Consider the following 18,706-nt stretch of genomic DNA (forward strand, 5'->3'; position numbering starts at 1 on the left):
ACAACGTTTAACAGACGTAACCAAACAAGCAGCCCTACTGTATTGACCATGCCCGAGGGTGTTCCGGGTTCTCCCAGTGCACCACCACCGGCTTTCATGCAACACTCAACAAACGACTGCCCACAAATCCTTTCAGCCAATACCCGCCAGACGGCACTCCCTTTGTCAATCATCAAAACACAAAACAACAATCCCTCGTCCAACCCGTTGCTTCGGCTAATAGTAAATAACCAACCTAGTACCGAAGAATCGACGCCCAATCGACCGGACTACAGCCACACAAACTGTCATCTCCGCAGTCTAAGCCACGTCGCCGGTTGCTCCTGGCACCCAGTGCGGCTCCGCTGCAGGAACAGAGACATGAAAACTCAACAACTACACCGCATCTGCAGAAACCGTGTACTCGGAACCACAGTGGAACAGCACTAACAACAAAACCTGCACAGCATGCATAGAAAAATTTCCCGCGTCGCCCCAGGCTTGGGAAGTACCGGAGATATTCGTTGAGTCTCCGACGATTGCCAACGCGGAAAACCCAGGGCCATCCAAAGTAAGTTTTACTAACATCGTAATCCGACCGGTCCCATCTGTTGCATCCTACCAACAGGGCGCCATGGTACAAAATCAGCCACAACAACGCCAAACCTCAGAGTCATCGAAGAAAACATCAACCCCAAAACAACTTTCAGCAAATCCTGCTCACCAAAAAAGCAAGGAAGGGCGTCGCTTCCGACTCGGGTAGTACCACAGACATCCGATGAGTCACCGACAGTTGTCGGCGCGGGGAACCCGGGGCCTTCCCAGGTAAGTTCCACTAATCCTATAACCCTACCGAAACCATATGTCGCACTTTACCTTCCTTCAGAAACCACCAAACCCAAACATGTTTACAACCGAACCTGCTCACCGCACAGTAAAAAAGCCTCCTTCCAGCGAACCCCACGATTCGGGAAGTGCCATCTGGTGAGTCCTCGACGGTTGCCGGCTGGGGAACCCGAAGCCCTCCCGGGTAAGTACCTATAACCTCAGACCCCACTCCTTCCACCTCTACTTTTTCTACAGAAACACTAGAAACAAGCCAAAGACAATCTGAACGCACATCCACTGCGAACTCGTCGATACTCGTCCTACCGATTTCCCCAAGACCCATATAGTCTCATTATACTTAGCAAGAACTTTAATTTAGTCACGCACCGGAAAAGTATATACGTGTTTGTCTACGCCGATGATCTAATACTTATAGCTATCGGAAAATCGATTGGTCGCACAATACTGAAGCTAAAGATCGCCGGTGGGCCAACTTAGTCGGTTTCCATATCCCAGCTCCAAAATGCGCTATTGCGCACTGTTGCAATACCCATTATGAAGCTACCGGTAAGCTAGTCAAACTTACTGGAACCGCTATTCCATTCCGGAAGAAGCCTTAAATTCTTGGTGTGGCTGACAACCGAAACAAGATTTGTCTTCCGCACTTCCAACAGGTGAAAAAGGACTGCAAAAGTAGAAAACGTCTTATCCGTACCATTAGCTTGCGTCATCCGTAGTGGAATAGTAGAACCGCACTCAACCTCAGTCAGACCATCATCCTTAGTCGCCTGCTCTACGGCCTCGAGATAACCAGTCGCAATTGGGAGGGCTTAGTAGATATCCTATCACCGCTGTATCATGGAGCAGTGAGGCTGGCTGCGAATCTACTGCCCAGCACCCCCGCTGAAGCCGCCGCGGTGAGACTGGCAAACTGCACTGGCACTGGCGGTAGCTGTTCTGAAACGAGTCGTCGTGGGCTCCTTAGAAAAACCATATGGTGATGAATGTTACCTGCTACAGACTGCCATGGATCCATACCACATTTGGTAATACGCATCTCCCTACAATCGGATCCGCTACTGCCAGAGCTAAATTCCTCCAAATTGTCAAACGCAAATACCCTAATCATCTGCATATTTACACCTACGGCTCGAAACTTAACTAGAGCGTGGGGGTGGGAGTGAGAGGAATTGGAGAGGCTTATCGCCTCCTCTCCGCAGAAGCGGACACCATCGCTGTTACCATCTTCAAGAAACCTAAAGATACTCCGGCGATGATTTTCTCCGATTCCTTCTCAGTCATCAAAGCGCTGGAATCAAAGGAGTCCAAGCACTTCTACGTTCAAGCAATTGAGTAATCCTGTGACCCGTTGACCATAGTATACTGGGTTTCCGGGCACAGTGGCACCAGTGGTAGCTTTTGGCCGCGCTTGTCCGCCATTCACGCGCTCTGATTTCCACCGAGGTCCCATCATCCGACATTATTGGGGCATTCAAGGAGAAATCCTCTAAGCTCTTTATCGTCTACTGGAGGAACCTGCGAGGCTGCCCTCAGAAGGTAAAAAGAAATCTCGAGAAGTAGACAGACCGCAAAAATCGGATGGAACAAAGAGCACTCTCGCATCTCCGGGTAGGACTCACGAGGATTACCCAAACCCACACCGTCACCAGCGTCGACTGTCCAATGTGCAACACATGACTCACGGTTGAGAACCTACTCCTAAGCTGCCGGGAGCTCAAAGACCTGCGATGACGCAAAACCTGACACTACTCGCTTTATTGAAGGATGCCAATATTTTTGAAGCAATCTAAAATGGACGGAGAGTGTGCTGTCTTCAAACAACCTACCTACCACCATCGCTCAGCGGGCACTCCGACACACCTGGGTTGGGTGCAAGGGAGGTTCTTCCGCGGCCCTGTCTGGATGCTGTCGCCCCTGAGCTCAATAATCTTAATCATCTTAATATCAACTTAATCACCAACTTTGTAAAAAGCAATGTAACGACTCTCATATTCCCAAGGCGAATGACCATTAGTGGTTAATAATAATAATAACAATAATTCAACCTATGCAAACATGGCAACTTTCTTCTAGAACCAGAATTCCGCAAAGTTTGTCTCGCGCCACAATTTTGAAATTAGTCAGTTCCGACCGCATAAGATGCTAAGTCACTTTTCGCTTCTCCTGGCATACTGCAGACTCAAGCCAAAACATACTGATTCCTGCGGTAGAAGACAAAGGGTCAAGTCGTCGGAAAACTCTAAGCTTAACCATATGACTATTTCCACGCTTTTCAAAATTTTCTTCTATTTTTAGTACTATGGCTCTTCATATTAAAAATGCTTCATACTTCCAGTCCCTTGTTAATTGAATGTCTTTAAACATATCTTGTGCCTTTCTCATATGGAAAGGTTATGCAATCACTCTGACAATTGTCAACCTAATCCCGGCCCAGAGGGTCGAGTGTCATTCGACTCAGTTCGTCGAGATCGGAAAAAGTCTGTGTATGTGTCAAAAATTTCACTCATTTTTCTCCGAGATGGCTGGACCCAATTGGTCAAACTTAGTCTCAATTGAAAGGTACATTGGCTGCTATTGAATTTTGTGTCGATCGGAATTCTGGTTCCGGAGTTGCTGGTTTAAGAGTGCGGCCACACCGAAATTTCCCATATAAACTTATACCATTATGATATCAAATGATGCAAAACTTCTTAAAATAGGTTCAAAATTACTTGGATTTGCCAGTCATGAAACGTCGAGATTGATGCAATCTCGAAAAAATGGACGAAAATTGACTTTTTTGGGTTTTGGCATTTTTTGCCTATCTCATATTGAAAGGTTACGCAATCACTCTGAAAATCGTCAACCTAAGCCCAGAGGGCTGATTTTTATTTTCGACTGACATAGTTTCTGGATTTTAACATGGGCGTAGCTAGGAGTGTACTGAGAGGGGTCACCAACCCCCGCTCCACAGACCACACCCTTATACACCCCTCTTAACCACATCATCTTTATGCCACCACTATAGCACAAGGCATACCAAATTAAAGCGGAGAGTGGTTCGTTCCTAGGTTTTTCACACCCACCCCCGCAGGACGAAATTAGTTAGCAAGAAGACAACATTGAACTAACGCTGATTAGGATAATTAAGTATGATATTTTTTTAGTTTCAAGTGTTTCATCGTCGACTCGTAGCTCATCAAGTTCGTAGCTGGCGAAGCATTGTGCAAAGTGTATTAAGAATGTAATAGATATTACCACAATTATATTGAACATTACCAGCCACCGAGCCATAGTTTGGAGAAATGATAAAGGCATAACAACAGGGTTTTTTTTTAAATTGTCAACGAATCTATGTAGAAAATGTTACTGAAAGCATCTAATAATTTCAAATCACAATGGCATCGAATAAGTTTAGGGTTGTTATAAAAACTCTAAAATAAAAACGCGTCCAACCGCGTGACCCCGAAGACACCCAAACGGCTCCAGAAATGCACTATTTCAATATTTTGAGTTTATTTAGCTAGAGTTAGGTAATGTTAGAAATGTAACCGCGAGCATAATAAGACTACTCGATGGCATTTAAATTATCATAGCAAATCCAACCATCAAAAACTACTGAAAAATCCATAGCTAACAAAAGTTTTGCAAAAGAATCACAGGAATCGAATAAACTACAGTAATTGTAATGGTCACGTTGACGTGATGTTGTCTCTTCCATGTGTCGGAAGCGAGTGATACTGAAATGATTGAGCCCATCCATATTTATAAATTCAAGTGATCGGGTGGTTAGAATAGTACAAATTAATCTAAACATACAGCAACTATGATTTTATCCAGCGCTGTACAGAAAAGAAAAGCTTCCATAGCTTTGGTTGAAGAAGTATAATAACATAGATATGAAATACGTCTATTGTTCGGCATATTTTCCGCTCAATGAATCATCACTGTTTGATATTTAAAAAGTGTTGTATCATACTGCGGCAGAATAATTTGGGGCATCGCAGATATCAGATATGAATTCGGGGAATACTTAAGCAGCAAGAATCTGCATATACTCAATGCCGGAAATCGCCAAACATTTACACGATCTAGCATAGAAGAGGTGTTAGATGTAACTCTCTGCTCTGGCAGTACTACGCATGACTCGGCAAACGGGATCATATCGAACTAGTGCAAATCGTCGTTCGCTGAACTTTAATACATCATGATTTAGATTTACATCATGTAATCGTCTCCCTATATATCGTCACATATCGTAATTCCAAATCAACGAACTGGGATCTCTACGAAGAGGGCCCGGCGACTAGGTTTTATGGACATTTTCCGGTGATGAAATCTCCAAGAGACTTGGTTGTGGATAAAAAAATTCACTCATATTAGCAGCATATCAAGAGTTTTGTCCACATCGAATTATGCGTGCTTCTAGTACTGGAACTTTTCGGTAGAATGGGAAAATGATTTAACTCATACTGTTATACAGAAGAACTTGGGATCGCAGACAAAAGAATCGACCGGAAGCATTTAAGTCGGCTAGCAAAGTTTAAATGCTCTGAGCCTTTGCACAAATATCACAAGTCTTAACGAGGCTAGTAGATTGAATAAACTTCTTTCGAAATCGAAAGATTTTCATGTCAGTTAAGTTAGAACTGCTTTTTTCATAAAACGTTTATTTGACACGGCATTTGCAAAAGCTTTTTTTACGCCGGGGTTTTTTTTACATAACATGTTACAAAAGTTCTTAAGACTATCACGTAATAATAAAAATTCACTTTCTAATGCTAACACTGAGGATAGTCATCATTTTGAATATTTTTATTTATATTCTATTTTCTTGAATTTCATTGTAAACCTATTGATAGTTTTTCTGTAATAGAACTGCTAATGGTGAATGTCTGACGAAGATAATCTATTGGGTACTCACCTCCCCGGCTGTACGGAGCAACCACCGACGACTGCCACTAAGTTCTTCACATGTTGTTCTGATGCTTGAGCATTTGCTCGTAGAATTATGACAATCGAAACAATCAAATGGGCGCTTGGAAGTTTTGCTCCGTATAAGTCGACTTGTTTTTTAAATAAGCACAAGATTCGCTCTTGTGCTGCACCCGAACTTGCGCGTAGCTTGCAAACTTGCGCGTAGCTTGCAAACTTGCGCTCAAACAAAAATATTTCTGCCGAATGTGTATCCAAAAAAGTCGAAGAATACATTTTTACAAAAATAAATTGCAGTTTTCTAATCAGGGTACCGACTGGACATAGCAAACTCAATTATCACATGGCTACTATTCAGCATGCTGAGTAGTATTTACGTGATCTATGTGAATTTGACTTCGAAACTTCATATCGTTCGATGTGTAACTGTAGCTGCAGTATTGCAATTGCGCATCCGGATTTTTGGTTCCCCATACAAAGCAAGGAGTTAAAACTTGAGGAGCAGAGTTCATCATTCCTTCCGGGAGTGAAACTAGGCTCTTTACTGATTTGTGTTATGATTGTATTGTCTTGTTGTTTTCTAATTTCTTATCTTTTACTTTCACCTACATTCATCTTCCCATCGGGAAAAATGAGACTACATGGCAAGACACCAATCTGCGAATAACAACGGGGGAACGTGCCAGGTTAAAATAAAAGTATTTAAACTGTTGATGGAGCAAATGGCCAGAAGGCCCATCCAAAATGCTGTGGCTATCAAATGGCTTGAAAAGCATGTATACTGGATTACACTTGACTGTAATGCTGTGAGGAAACCCAAATGAGCGGAAGGACTGACAACTGTGGGATATATCCGACATAGTGCAGAAGATGCGACGGACTTCATCGTCTGAATGATGGAGAGTCAAAATAATCTATCGATCTCTGGATGGAGGAAACTCAATCTCATTAGGCTTCGACTGAATAATAAGCAATTGCCTATGAACCTGGCAAATCAACTGTTACGACATTGTATCTTGTTGAAAATCGCAGTGTAGCTCCTAATTGACATTGGAGGAATCTTCGAGAATACTGCCTTCGAACTGATTCGGCGTTCGGCTAAATCTAAAGATAGGGAGCTGTCGACGTTTTGGAGAGTCGACTAATCATGAGAACCACTAGAGGCTGCCCTCAAGGAGGAGTGCTGTCACCCCTTCTGTGGTCTCTGGTTGTGAACGGCCTCCTCAACGAACTAGAAGGTCTGGGATTCGCAGCAACGGGTTACATTGACGACATGATCATCAGCTACTGCTAGGAGAAAGGATATATCCACGATTTCGGATCATATTCAATCTGCTTTCTGGACAGAAAAAGAGGCAGTAGCCAGTAAAAAGGCATAGTGTACAAGAGAAACAGGAATCATGGTGGGAAAAGGAGATAAGCTGGAAATCGTATTGGTGTATTAGACCACTGTGGAAAAAGATGTGCTGAATTGTGCTCGAGAAATGGTAGAAGAGTGAATCCAATTTACAGCAAAGTACCACGTTGATTTACAGTTGAAAATTTCTTTGTTTCTTTACGTACTTTTTATGAACAACTATAAGTAAGTCAGGCTTTTTTCTTTTAATGTTTAAATGGCATTCAATTGGCGAGACATAAAATATTTTAATATATCTATAGCACTCCAGCAAGAGCAAGGGGAAGAAAGTTTAGAAAAGCGTAGATTAGGGTTATATAAGCAAACTTAGAGTTTTCCGATGACTCTTCTACCGCAGGAGACAGACTGTTTTGATATTTTCGAATGCGAATCACCTGAATCTGCGGCATGCTCGGACAAGCCTAAAGTGACTTAGCTCTATATACTGTTTCTTTAGTGTTTAGGCCAACCAAGGAAATAATCCAAAGGGCATTAAATGTGCGTTGTGAATACGCATGGTCTTGTCTGAGTGGAATAATGGTTGTTAAATCATGTATTGAGAATCGATAATCGATTTTCGCCAGAAGGAAGCATGTATTAGATTATCCTTATTGACACTTTAAATAACAATAAGCTGGATAAATTGGCCAATATTTCTCTATCCAGGTAAGCTTCATGTTCATTGATAACTTATACAGTTGATATGCAGCCTGAGATTTGTGCGTAGTACTCCCTATATAAATCCTAATGTTACTATAGCTCAAACCAACTCTAGTAACAAGTATTCTAGTGGCGCCAACTATTCTTATCCTAACTAAAGCATGCACATTTTCATAGATCAATGATAGAAGAAATCATTACCTGCTAACAATGATGCGTTAAGGGGGCACGATGCGGGCACGCACTGGGTGCGGCCAGGGATTCACTCGGGCCCCAGGAACTAGTTTGGACGGTGGGCCGTCCTGTTGAAACGAAAAATCAAACATTTTCCATCGGTTCTTCAAATGCACTTTCGTTGACGACTTTGGAAAGAAATTGTCACTTCAATAGTAAAACCAACCAAAAAATATTACCTGTGACACAAACAAAGTTCACAGACGCAGCAAATTCGGTCGCGGCGGCAACACTGTCGCAGCTAAAGCTCAACACAATCCGTTCTGATGCAAAATTTTTCATGACCGCCCGCGTTTTTTCCTCTTCCTCTAGCGCGAGCAATCGGACATCGAACGGTGGCGTTTGAACACTCGCACACACACGCAACTACAAAACAACCGCAGAACGAGATCCCTCTGTTTACTTTACTCTCACTTTGACAATAGTTTTCAAGTGAATCAATCTTGCTTTTCCTCGCACTAGCTTCAACATCACCGCACGAAACAGTTTTTAGTGCACAAATCCTCTCACCGAAAAACCTATTACAAAATCACATGTTCTCAAACTAACTCGTAAACCAATGGGAAAGAATAAGGGTGTGATAAAATCACAGAGCTACAAAACAACATCCTCAACTAGATTTGGCCCCCTCGACGGAAGCCACTCATGGCGTGGTCAACGTCAACGATGGCCTGAAATTGAAATCAGAGAACAGAATAGAAAAGAATGAGTCATTTGGATGTTCGGTCTCAAAAGACAAAGAAAAGTTGAACAATCACTGTAGTTGTAGGAAGAAGGGAGAAAGAAAAAGGAAGAAAGAACCAGGAAGGAGGAAGAAATTTAGTAATTTATGGAATGGATTTGTCGATAATGAAAAGAGCAGATTTCAAGCTTTTATCGACACGTGAAGAGTTATACTTCAGATTGTTAGATTTCGAAGTCAAATTTAGCGTTAGTGACAATGAAAAAAATCGCCAAGACGCCCTGCAGCTGAATACATTTGATAAGTCAAAGTTCTTGGCAAACAAATGCGGTTCATTTAAATTAGTCCACTAGATGGGTTAAAAAGATTACGGTAAATTGGATTCCAGAGACCCTTTGTTGGTGTTTAGCAAAATTGAGGGCAACTCGCTATCGGTTCCCTCATTCTGATATTCAACATTCAATTTTTTTCTAACAATAACTAACATTATAATTTACGAAATAGCTTATAACAAATAATATTAACATTTTCAAAAAGTGACTCGTATGGGTCTCAAGCCACGAACCCGTTACTCGATAAAGATCATCGCACATCCCTACAGAACAATTAACCAAATCATTAAATATATCAATTCACAAAGAAACCTAAAACTCTGGAAAATGTTCTTCAATACTCTAGTATGTAGCTATACTTACATGAGGCTCATGAATCTCGTTCCACAGATCACAGTAATACACAAGGCGCCATGTTGAAAATGACGCATCTATCCTTCCGTTGCACGAAAAATCTGCGAAGAAACAGAGCAAAAACAAACACCATCAGTAAATGTCCCGTCCTTCCTACTGGGGATATATTATCTGAGAACTTGCATCTCCTCTTGCGGCAGATGAAGATGAAGTGCGAAACCAAACAGGAACGAGCAAAGAGGCTGTGGCAAGGATAGAAAAGCACGACGACGGTGGCGCACCCTCGAGATATAACAGTTCTCATTCAGAAAATAATTAAGAACCATTTCCCACGGTTCAACGAAGCAACACTTGAATCGCAACCAAAACAAAAAAAGAAGATGTCAATAGCAATTTGCTGAGAGCTACTAACTTTCGCCGTGCCACTCTTTTATTCCCTTTCGAGTAAGCGCACAGGGTACATACTTTTATAGTTCTTTCAAACCCATCGCTCCCGGGCACCCGGTCCCATTCCGACACCGAAGAAAAGGAAATTTTTATCAAGAAATTACAGTATCAGCCAACTGAGCCTACCATACACAAAGTACACGGTGCCAAATGTATGTGCGGACTGTCATTTGTAGTTTCCAGGACGACACATTCCGCAATATTTTCAACCCCTGTAGCATGACGTCAGTTCAAACATGCGCACTGTCACCACACCACAGCAGGCAGAGAGCCTCGGTGATATCAGCAACAGTAGCAGCAGCGAACAGTGAGAGTCATCGCTTCGGGCAGACATTGGTCTCGACAGAACCCGTCACTGTGTCTAAGGGCTAACCGGAACTAGGCAGAATAACAATGACCGACAACAGTAGTGGTGAGTCTATCTCAGAAGTGAATTTTGCTGTAGGTGCACTTTGTCGGCTTGGTTAGCGATCACTTACTAAAAGAGAGATGACATTTGTAAGAGGTAATAAATATGCAAATTAAGGTTCCCGTGAGAATTTGTTATCACGCATATGATGTGCGGCTAAGCGATCTACACTCGCGTTTCTTTTTCGAACAATTATGACCTAAGAAAACCCATATTGGATTTAATTTATTCTTTTTTGAGATGGGTAAGTGCAATCTATATCGATATTTAAAAAAAATCTTAAGCGAAGAAAGCACATTAACGGGCATTGTCGAGTAGTTCCGTTTAAAGAATAAGATTATTTGGGCAATCAAGCTATGATGTGTTTTTCAAATTGAAGCGTTTCGATCAGGCTGAGGCCCAGATATTTTGACGAAATATATGACTATTTTCTTTCCTTTTTTATTTCGACTAATATGTAGTCCCATTTTCTTTTTTACTTTTTAACGACATTCAATTAGCTAGAGATAACTAAGTAGGGAATGTTATGAAAATTCAGATCCATAGTACACCCAGGTTTTTCTTACGCGGGGGATAAGTACCGCGTAAAAAAACGCGTTAATTCGAAAATCCGCGTAAAAAAACCGCGCCAATTCGAAAATCCGCGTAAAAAAAACTCAGTAAAAGACTTTTTTGCATGGATTTCGCAATTAACATTGTTTTTGCAAAAATATTCTAAGTCTTTTTGAATGCAAAAGACTTAGAAGATTTTCGGAAAGATGGAAGAGACGGGTTTGGACTCCTTATGGCCCGCACCTCAACAATATGGGAATGGTCTTGACGAGTAGGTGCCAGAAATTTATGTTTGACGCCATTTTGAAATCCAGGATGGCGATTTCCGGTTTACCGAAATTCTCTACAACCCATGTAATATGGGTATTGTCGGAATGATCATGACAAGTAAGTGCCAGAAACTTATGTTTGACGCTATTTTGAAATCCAAGATGGCGACTTCCGGTTTAGCGAAATTCGCGTCAAAAATCTATTTCTGGCAGCTACTCGTCAAGTCTATTCCCAAAATACCCATATTTTTTAGGTGCGGGCCATAAGGAGTCTTCTAGACACGTCGCTTCCTTCTTTTCGAAAATCTTCTAAGTACTTTGAATTCAAAAGGACTTATATATTTTTTGCAAAAAACGTGTTAATTGCGAAATCCGTGCAAAATAAAAACTGCCAAAAGTTCTTTGCATTTAAAAGGACTTTCCATTCAAAAGGACTTTGGAATATTTTTGCAAAAACCGCGTTTATTGGAAAATCCGCGTAAAAAACCCCGTTATTGGAAAATCCGAATAAAAAAACATCGTAAAAAACCGCGCAAAAAAAACCTGAGTGTACTCAAGCGATAGCAAGGATGTGAAATATACAGATCGGAAAACTAGAAGCGGCAAGGTCATTAGAAACAGGCTTAAAATCTTACGGACTAGGAGCTTAGGAATCCATCGGCAGCAGTGGGTAGTCGCTTTAGGCAAGCTATCACCTTACACACAGTTACAAACCCGCTACGACTGAAAGAGCAATGGCAATAGCCTAATAAAAATCTACCCCGACATTCGAAAGGCAACACAGAGATGAACAGCAGCATTATATTGATTCTGTGAATCGTCGACATATTTTCAGTAGTGATCTTACGTGACTTCTCTTTTGTCGGTTCTCATGGTAAACAGGGACAAGTCTGTCTTTGCTGTGAGATATGTTGGTAGACTTGAGCGATTCGTAGTAATGCTGCCTAAGGTCGACTTCTGCCAGCAGAAGACAAAAGATTAGTCCGTAAAATTTTAAGCCTGTTTCTAACGACTGTGACACGTTTAGTTTTCCGATATGTATATTTCACATCGTTGCTCTCACTTGAGAACTATGGCTCTAAACTTTCATTACTTTCCTTATTCAGTAAACTCTAGCTAATTGAATGTCGGTAAAAAGTAACAAAGAATATATGAAATAATACATCAAATTAGGGTAGTATTGTGTGAGAAATTTGAAAATGATGAAATATGGAATGAACTCGGTTGGACTAAACCCCGAGAAATAAATATATTTTAAAAATATAAAGTGTCTGAAAAAATGTAATATTTCACAAATTTTTAAAACGACCTAAAAAGTTATTACGAAAAGCTAGTGCTATGTTTACTCTTCATCTATATAAACCTACCCTCAATTAGGTTGTTGCAAAAAGCTATAACACCTTTATAATTTTCATTTTTCGAGGCCAAATATGAATATTTTTCAATGTATAGATTACAAATCGACAAGGTATACCCTATTTTCTACCTCTCACAGAGTCCTTTTAGAAAAACTAGATAGAATTGCATTTTATCGAGTTGAACCAGATTTAGCTAAATTTTAAAATATCGACCTAAATATTTGATGCCCGTTTTACCCCACTTCCTCTTAAGGTACAAAGTTAAGTTTTGGCCCCATATGTATAAACAAACGCTGAAAGTTTGATCAAAATCGGAACACATCAATACGATCCAAGGCAGTCGCAGGTGGGAACTTTTTTATATGTGAGTGCTATTGTCATTTTTCTTCGATGAATCCAATAAAACAGGAGGATACGAAGAAGAAAAGCATAAACGGACGCCATGTTTAATTTTACAAGTATAAAACTAATACACTCGAAAGTGTCAAATGTTCCCACCTTTCTCTCTCTTCATCTTGAATACGATCTCTCGACCAAAGGGGTACCTCCTTTAGAAAAACTGATTATGGTTATGAGTAATGCGATTGGTGGTCACATGCATTCGTTCGGTGACTCGCAGGCCGATAAGGCGATCATCCCAGTCCGTGCAGTGTAACGCAATAAAGAACAGTGCTAATCCACTTTGAGGGCTCTTCGAGGTTTCAGATTTTTTTCTCTTCTTTTGTTTGTTTTGCGGGTGTGCGCTAACCGTTATTCGGCCAGCAGAGCAGTGAATCAGTAGTGTGTTTTTGTGCAATAAGCCGCCAGGATACTGCTACATTTACAAGTTAAGTACAGCTATAAAATTACATTTTCCATTCTTGTCTTCAATTGGTCGCTGCATAGTGACGTCATACATTAAATGTGGCAATCCTATTGTATTGTTCATGTTGTTCGTGTTCTTAAAATGATATGTTAGGTAATATTTGAAATATATTGGGAATCATGTTTTTGGAAGCATAAAAGTACTCTGAAATGCCTTTCAATTAAATTGTGCTGTTTCCCTACTGTACGAAAATATACATAAGAAAGATCTAATAAGTGAACGAATTAATCGTTTATCAACTACTTGTAGTGATCTTAGAATCGACAAACAGCTTTACGGTTAAATTTCTTGGAAATTATGTATTAGTACTAAGCCAATTTAAATGAAATCTAAATTTGCTAAGTACAAGCCGTAAACAAAAGAAAAAGCACATGTCAAATTTGTGTAGCTAAGGCTTTTCATGCAATGTTCAATACCATCCCGCATTGGGCAAAAACAACTCCCCTGAGAACGATTCGCCTCAAGGCGAGATGGGTATCGAAATAAAATTGACCGCTCGACTGATATTCTACCCACCCTCCTCAACAGGGCCGTTCGTAGTTTTTTCGGACCAAAGACAATATTTTTCTAATTCTTCGTTTCTCGAGTTCTGATGGCCGTGACAGAAATATCGAAAATTCGCCCCGATAAGCTTAGGGTGGCGGTGAATAGATTGAAGCAGGCAAATGATTTTGCTGGTTACGGGCATTTTACGAAGGAGTACAGAGTATATGTACCAGCTAATCGGGTTGAATGTGACGCGGCCGTCACCGTTTCGAGTTTGAATTGCGCGGATCTGCTGACACGTAGGGTTGGCCCATGCTTCAGACAGTGAAGTTTGCCTTCAGCATCAGTCGCAGCTGACGGGAAGAGGACATATGTCAACTCAAACTCATATGGGGTGACCTTCACCGGAACTGTTCTACTTAGCTACCTCCTCTTTGACAATGTTCCTCTACCTGTTCACCTTTTTGTGCCGTGGGTAATGAACTGCGCTAATTGCAAACAACTGGGACATACAGCCTCTCATTGTAGCAATGATGTTCGTTGTGCGAAATGAAGTGGGAATCATGTGGATGATTCCTGTAGAAGGGATGCTGAAAAGTGTTGTTAGTATGGGGGAAATCCACATGATCTCCCGACGTGTCCCGCGTACAAACAGCGGGAGGAGAAGCTGAAACGTTTCCTTCAGGGATGCTCTAAGCGATCTTTTGCAGAAATGCTAAAGATAGCTGCTCCACCGGTCTCTACGAACATCAGTACTAACTTGTCCACAGACGAAGGCGACTGTGATGATCCTCAGGAGGGAACATGTTCTGCTGTTTCTAGAAGTATTAGAAAAAGTAGGAACATTTCCTGTCCTCCTACTCGAGGAAGTACTGGTGCAAAAACGAAGCAAGTAGCTCCCGGTATCAGAAACCTGAGGAGTTCCCAGCACTTCCTGTGACACCAAAAACGCCAAGTGTTCCACTGTCTCGCCAAGAAAATTCGTCCAAACTCCGCCCCGGAACAGAATATCTACCGTGCCGCGTCCCCTTACGATAGCGCGAACGAAACACCTTTTTCGATGATGGAGGTCTCATTTGCTCTCTTATCATGTAACAATGAAGCCCGAGGGCCAGACAGAATCAAATTCAACTTGTTGAGGAATCTGCCAGACTCTGCCAAGAGAGGCCTCTTGGATTTTGAGTTTTTTGAGGGTAACATTGTCCCTCATTACTGGAGGCAAGTCATCGCCATCCAAGAACCAGGAAAACCAGCCTCCAAGCACAACTCGTATCGACCAATTGCAACGCTGTCCTGTATCAAGAAGTTGTTCGACAAAATGATTCTATTCCGCCTCGAGAATTGGGTCGAAGAAAATAGCTCACTGTCAGAAAATGACATATGCTAGCAAAGAGCAGATGGCATCAGTTCTCTTAGATATGAAGGGAGCTTTCGATTCAGTTTCTAGCAAAGCTCTTTCAGAGAAGTTGCACCAGCATGGCCTTTTACCGATTCTAACAAACTTTTCCCTAAATTTTTTGTCTGAAAACCACATGCATAGGTCTTCCCCAGGGTCCATGCCCTAGCCCCTTAATCAACAAATGTTATGTTAATGCCTTTAACGAATGCCTTGTCAATTCCTGCAAGGTAACTGGCGGATGACGTAGATATCATGGACAATTCGTCTTCTTGGGTTTCTCAGATGGGTATCGAATTTTCCACGGAAAAAATGGCCTAGTCGTTGGAATCGTGAACCATCGCAACTACAGTTGCAGAATCAGCTACTATTCAATATAGTCATAGCCACTTTGCCGACAGATCATTAGCTCATCGTTTTAGAGAACTTTAGCTCTGTTGAGGTTATCCATTCGATAAAATCCTCCAGGAAATGCGGAAATCCTTGAGTGCTTTATCTATTATATTACCCCAGTTTAATCTGTATCACCTGGCATCCCTGCACACAGAAAAAAAATGTTGGTAAAAATAAGAGTATTTCACTCTTAGCAAAAAAGAACCAACGCATACTCTTAGTTTGAAAATAAAACTTTTATTTTGAATACTATTCTTCATTAGCTTAAAAGGAAAACTTTTATTTTGATAATTATTCTAGATTAATTTAAAAGTTTTACTTTCAACCTGATAGTAGGCGTTAGTTGTTTTTTGCTAAGAGCGGAACACTCTTACTTTTACCAATATTTTTTTTTCTGTGTGTGCATCAGAGGAAACTCGAAAGTTGGTAAACATCTTGGAGCAATGGGGAACTTGGTGTCTGGTTACATTCTATTATCTCAAAAGTATCAACGAAACCTTGATTTAGGATGTGATGAATGTGGGTCGGGATATCATTCGTGTAATGTCCCGAAGCATATCAAATCACTACACTTTGAATGTGCACCTTTGTCCGATTGGTCATGTGGAGAGCTGTCTCTGCGCTTGTTGGTTATAAAGACATCAACCAATGTTGTCAAGCAGACAAAGACTGCCGCGTACAATTTAGACAATGCAGAACAGAAACTGGGGCGCCAAAGATAAAACTGACCCACCAAGTCAATTCGGACGTTTGTGAACCTTTTAGTTGGGAGAACTGATGTGCTCGTGACTTGACACATGTTACTCAGGAATGAGTCACATCACGAGCGAGATCCCAGCTACACATAGCCCAAAAACGTTGACGAATCGTAGTTAAGAGATGTTGAGGTGAACGGTGATTTTGTTGTCGATGTGCTATTTCAGCAATAATTCTGGTTAGGGGATGCTATCCGGAAAAGACGAGAGAATACTGTCCATCAACAGAAATTCCAACATGCTTGAGCCGGGCAACAATACGAATAAGGTCAGCAAGCAGTTGGGGGTGGAGTAAGCACAGCTTCGATTGATTCGCCTGTAAAGAGCGCCAATTCTTTGGTGAGTGAGGAAAGTTAAGTTAGGTCGTCGGTTCTCTGCGCTGTAATGGGAGGAACAATTTCCCCTCTAGTTTCAGAATATATTTCGCCCACGCAACCGAGCTGCGCTGGTGCTTCTGGCCAAAGTACGTTTGAACGCTGGACAACTTGTTGACAGCTTTCTAAGTTTCCACCAAATCGAGTTATCATCGTGTAGTCTATGCGTAGGGTTGTCCTCGCCAGAACGTGATGCTAAGTGTAGTTTAAAGTAATTTCCTAAATCTCCCACTCTACGGCGAACGCTTTTAGCATTGGCTGATCTTATTCCAGTTTACCGTTTTTTTGCTCCAGATCGAAAAACTGAAAGGCTTCGTCTAACGTTCGCTGCCGGAAAAATTCGAGAGCTTGAAGAGGATTGAGTCGGACGTTGGTTTCTAGCGCAGATCGAGGGCTTTGATTGGAGCTTCGAAGTCGAATTCGACGAGAGTTTTTGTTTCTGTACACTCCTGTTGCTGATTCGAGGACATCTTGTGAAGTTACATCCCAGCAAACCCGACGATCTGCTGTAACTCAGATAAAAGTAATTTTAGGCCTTCCAAATCGTAACTACGAATTCAAATCTTTTCGAACCATCGATGCTGCCAGAGGCCACCGTGTATTTTGTCCTCGACGAATCACTGTAATACTCGAGTGACGAGGGACATCTTAGTGAGAGCTTAGCACTTCTTCAACGATTCCGATTAATTTTTTCGCCAAAAGATTCGTTGGAAGTGATTAGCACTTTTGGTTTCACGAAAATCTGAGGGTACATTTTGGCGATGTCCCTAGTGATTACAAAAACATACATACGGAAGTGTAGGAAAAAATGGCGACGCTCAGCGAAAGAGCAAACCAGCTGTTACAGTATGCGTCGAGGTCAGTTGGAAGTATCGTGATCGTGCTCTCAAGCCAAATATTTGCATCTAGTCACAAAATAACATCGCCAATTGTTTGAGACGTGCGTTGGTTGCAAGTCAGGTGAAATGATGCTGTGGAGTGCTAGATTGTCGTCTCAGACATTCTCGCAGAAACAATCCAATCAATCGTATTTCGATGTAGCCGCAAACGATCCCACTTGATCGGATCAAATCATCGAAAAAAAAACAGAAATTTCATATATTTGGAGAAATCCGTTACTTTCAAATATCATATTATGAGCCAAAAGATGCCAAATCTGCACAAAAATTTATAAATTATTTTGGTCCTTGATGAGCAATTTCCACAAAATTGTTTCATATCCGTGACGATCGATTACACGTATCTTTTGGTTTTTTTGACAATTACCCTGAATTTTGATCGCGGCCCCCTATTATATTTCCTTCTTTTCAACATGAGCTGATGAAAATTATTCACCGACAATCGTGGCCAGCGAAGGGGAGTCTCACTGACTTTTTTTCTCTTTGATTATATAAAACTGAAACCTTTTATATGGTGTAGGAATTTTAATGATTACATATATTTTTATACAAATTTAATAAAACTATGTAGATGGGCAGCACACGTGGAAACCAATCGAATGGTAGGTTCAATACAGAGTCCCAAAAAGCGGACTAGAAATAGCAGGTAAGAAGCCAAATACTTTCAAAAGTTATATGTCAGAATTAGGAAGGATATGGTGAGCAAGGGCTAGCCATGAATAAACCACACCGGCGTGATAAACGTAGGTAAAACGAAAATGTACGGGGAGTGGCTATAGTTGATCTCCCTTTTGATATTTTTTCTCAGCAAATCATGACTGCTATTTATGGTAAATGTGTGCTTTTTAGCTGGCTCTTCCAAAAATCCAAATTACGAACAGCATACTAACAAAAAATACTACCCGTGTCGCGTGTCGCCTCCAACTGCAAGTGAAATGAGTGAACCACAAAATAAATTTCGCCCATTACGAGAGAACACAATCGCGATTTATTATGCGCAGGCCCGTCTTAGACCTACGAGGTGGAACAATTCATTAAGTTGTAAATGGAACCTGTGCTTCGAGCAGTGGCACACATACAACTGCATCATACGAGACAAGTAG

At 41.3% G+C, this 18,706-nt stretch overlaps 1 protein-coding gene across 10 annotated transcripts in view; it reads right to left on the reverse strand.

Annotated features, from left to right (window-relative positions):
* The window catches only part of LOC131693728 (sodium channel protein para-like), a 203,051-nt gene that overhangs the window by 112,846 nt on the left and 71,499 nt on the right, over nt 1-18,706 (reverse strand). For 7 of the 10 annotated variants that reach the window (XM_058981819.1, XM_058981818.1, XM_058981814.1 and 4 more), the window contains 3 exons: nt 9,410-9,501; nt 8,212-8,703; nt 8,000-8,100 (listed from right to left, as the gene is read on the reverse strand). The gene's annotated coding sequence lies outside the window, so the exon portion shown is untranslated. Of the gene's footprint in view, nt 1-7,999; nt 8,161-8,211; nt 8,704-9,409; nt 9,502-18,706 lie in introns of all 10 variants that reach the window. The other 3 variants (XM_058981817.1, XM_058981821.1, XM_058981816.1) reach the window with 2 other exon arrangements.

The sequence above is a fragment of the Topomyia yanbarensis genome, chromosome 3 (genome assembly GCF_030247195.1).
Source record: "Topomyia yanbarensis strain Yona2022 chromosome 3, ASM3024719v1, whole genome shotgun sequence".
NCBI classification, from domain to species: domain Eukaryota; kingdom Metazoa; phylum Arthropoda; class Insecta; order Diptera; family Culicidae; genus Topomyia; species Topomyia yanbarensis.